General features: G+C 40.9%; 1 protein-coding gene across 2 annotated transcripts in view; it reads right to left on the reverse strand.

The window, feature by feature from the left end:
- HSPA4 (heat shock protein family A (Hsp70) member 4) overlaps window positions 1-3,790 on the reverse strand; it is a 64,455-nt gene that overhangs the window by 26,676 nt on the left and 33,989 nt on the right. The window lies entirely within an intron of this gene.

Below are 3,790 nucleotides of genomic sequence, written 5' to 3' on the forward strand. Positions count from 1 at the left end.
GGGCAAAGGATATGAACAGACACTTTACAAAAGAAGATATACATGAGGCCAACAAACATGAAAAAATGCTCATCATCACTGGTCATCAGAGAAATGCAAATCAAAACAACATTGAGATACCATCTCACGCCAGTTAGAATGACAATCATTAAAAAATCTGGAGACAACAGATGCTGGAGAGGATGTGGAGAAATAGGAACACTTTTACACTGTTGGTGGGAGTGTAAATTAATTCAACCATTGTGGAAGACAGTGTGGCGATTCCTCAAGGACCTAGAAATAGGAATTCCATTTGACCCAGCAATCCCATTACTGGGTATATATCCAAAGGATTACAAATCGTTTTACTATAAGGACACGTGCACACGAATGTTCATTGCAGCACTGTTTACAATAGCAAAGACCTGGAACCAACCCAAATGCCCATCAACGATAGACTGGAGAGGGAAAATGTGGCACATATACACCATGGAATATTATGCAGCCATCAAAAACGATGAGTTTGGGTCCTTTGTAGGGACATGGATGAACCTGGAAACCATCATTCTCAGCAAACTGACAGAAGAGCGGAAGATCAAACACCGCATGTTCTCACTCATAGGCGGGTGTTGAACAATGAGAACACATGGACACAGGGAGGGGAGTACTACACACTGGGGTCAGTTGGGGGGAAATAGGGGAGGGATGGTGGGGGGTGGGAACCTGGGGAGAGATAGCAAGGGGAGAAATGCCAGATGTAGGTGATGGGGAGGAAGGCAGCAAATCACACTGCTACGTGTGTACCTATGCAACAATTTTGCATGTTCTTCACATGTACCCCAAAACCTTAAATGCAATAAAATAAATAAATGGGAAAAAAAAAAAAAGTTTTAAATCATTGAATGATACATGTTGAAAGGGTGACTTCTGGATGGGTGCAGTGGCTCACACCTGTAGTCCCAACACATCAGGAGACTGAGGCTTGAGCCCAGGAGTTCAAGGCCAGACTGGACAACACAACAAAACTCCATCTCTACCAAAAATACTAAAAATTAGCCAGTGGTAACTTCGTGAGTCACGCCTGTAGTCTCAGCTACCCAGGAAGCTGAGGCAGGGCCCAGGAGGTTGAGGCTACAGTAAGCCATGATCAAGCCATTTCACTCCAGCCTGGGCAACAGAGATACTGTCCCAAAAAAAAAAAAGGGAAAGGGGGTTGACTTTATTAAATTACATCTCAATAAAAAGAATAGTAGGCCGAGCACAGTGAGCCACTGCGCCTGGCCGGCAGAAGTTTTTTGATAGTTTCTTTTTAAAAAGTTCTATTGCAATATGATTTACATGCCATAGAATTCACCCATTTAAAGTATATAATTCCAGTGTGAAGTGGCTCACGCTTGTAATCCTAAGACTTTGGGAAGCTGAGGAAGGTGGTGGACCTCAGGAATTTGAGACCAGCCTGGACAATATCGCAAAATCCTGTCTCTACAAAAAATACAAAAATTAGCCAAGCATGTCACTGCACACCTATAGTCCCAGCTACTTAGGGGATGGAGATGGGAGGATCTTCTGAACCTGAGAGATTGAGGCTGCAGTGAGCCAAGATCATACCACTGCACTCCAAACTGGATGATAAAGTGAGGCTTTGCTTCAAAAAGAATTTTAAAAATGAAAAAGATAAAAATAAAGTATATAATTCTTGACTTTTGGGCATGAGGTTTGGTACAAAAATATTTTTAAAGTATACAATTCAGTGACTTAATATGTTCAGAGTTGTGCAAGCATTGCCACAATTTTAAAACATTTTCAGTCTTAAAAAAAATATTTTCATCACCCTTAACTGTTACTTTCCTCAACCCCCAAAGCCCTAGGCAATCACTAAACCTACTTTTCTGTCTCTACAGATTTGCCGATTCTGGGCATTTCATATAAATGGAATCATACAAAATGTGGCCTTTTGTGACTGACTTCTTTCATTAGCATGAACTTTTCAAGGTTCACCCATGTTTTGGTATGTATTTGCATAACATTTTTTTCAAGTGCCAAATAATATCCCATTGTATGGATTTACCCTCTTCTTCATTAAGCTGATGAACATTTGGGCTGTTTCCACTTTTTGGCCACTATAAGCAGTATGATAAACATTCACATGAGTTTTTCTGTGGACATGTGTTTCTATTTTTCTTGAATATGTATCTAGAAATACAACTGCTGAATAATGTGATAATTCTATGCAGATTTTTTTGGTTTCGTTTTTGAGAGGGTTTCCCTCTGTCGCCCAGGCTGGAGCACAGTTGTACGATCATGGTACATTGCAGCCTCCATCTCCTGGGCTTAAACAATCCTACAACAAAACTAGGTAACGAAATATGCCCACAAAACCTCAGAATACATATAGGCAGAGACAAACCACTCACAACTACAATTCCTGCTTAGTATCAGCTCTGTGCAAAATAAACAGTAGTAAACAAAAGGGTATATAATTGACCTGAAAACTCCAGAATAGCCTAACTCAGAGGGCCAAACTGAAAACAGCAGCTGAAATCAGCAGGGCTTGGCATACTACGAAACAAGGGTAAAAGGCGCTCAATAAGGTATTTTCAGGGACCACAGCAAACCGGGACCAACCTAAAGTTACCTTCAAAGAAAAAAGTAGTACACTGAAGAAAAACTACTGACAAAAAAATCCAAACGAAGCAAGACAACACAGTAAACACAAAAGAAGGTAAGAGGGAGGGAAAACATCTCAGAAAGCTAAGCCACATTTTAAAACTATTTCACAAAAAAAAAACAAAAGAAGGGCTCACACCTATAAACCCGGCACTTTGGGAGGCCAAGGCCGGTGGATCACTTGAAGTCAGGAGGTCAAGACCAGCCTGGCCAACATGGCAAAACCCCATCTCTACTAAAAATAAAAAAATTAGCTGGCCATGGTAGCATGCACCTGTAATTCCAGCTACTCAGGAGGTTCAGGCATTAGAATCATTTAAACCTGGGAGGCGGAAGTTGTAGCAAGCTGAGATTATGCCACTGTACTGTTGTTTTGAGATTCTGCCTCAAAAACAACGACACCACCACCACCAACACCACCACCACCACCACCACCAAGCAAATCTATGGAGACAGAAAACATATTGGTAATTGCCTACCGTATAAAGGGAAATGGAGAGTAAATGCTAATAGGTACAAGGTTTCTTTTTGGGTTGATAAAAACATTCTAGAATTAAACAGTGGTCACAGTTGCATACCTTGGAATTACACACTTTAAAACAGTAACATTTTACGGTATGTGAATTATATCTCAATAAAAACGATACAGAAAATGAAAGAACAAATCAGAATTAGAAAAACCTAGAAAAGAATCAGAAATAAAAGAATAAATGTGAGGCCAGGCACAGTGGCTCACGCCTGTAATTCCAGCACTTTGGGAGGCCGAGGCGGGCGGATCATGAGGTCAGGAGATCGAGACCATCCTGGCTAACACAGTGAAACCCCATCTCTACTACAAAATACAAAAAGTAATTTGGACGTGGGACACATGCCTGTAACCCGGGCTACTCGAGAAGCTGAGGCAGGAGAATCGCTTGAACCCGGGAGGCAGAGGTTGCAGTGAGCCAAGATCATGTCACTGCACTCCAGCCTGGGTGACAGACAGATCAAGACTCCGTCACAAAAATAAAAGTAGCTATTTTTAATTCCAAAAAGAAAAAAAAAAAGAATCAATGTCAGAAATGAAAACTAAACAGTATACAAGAGCAATGCCATGAAGGATTGGACCACAAATGGCAAATATAGAAAATAGACAATCTAAAAA

The sequence above is a fragment of the Sapajus apella genome, unplaced genomic scaffold (assembly GCF_009761245.1).
Source record: "Sapajus apella isolate SASKATOON/1434 unplaced genomic scaffold, GSC_monkey_1.0 scaffold1, whole genome shotgun sequence".
Classification (NCBI taxonomy): Eukaryota; Metazoa; Chordata; class Mammalia; order Primates; family Cebidae; genus Sapajus; species Sapajus apella.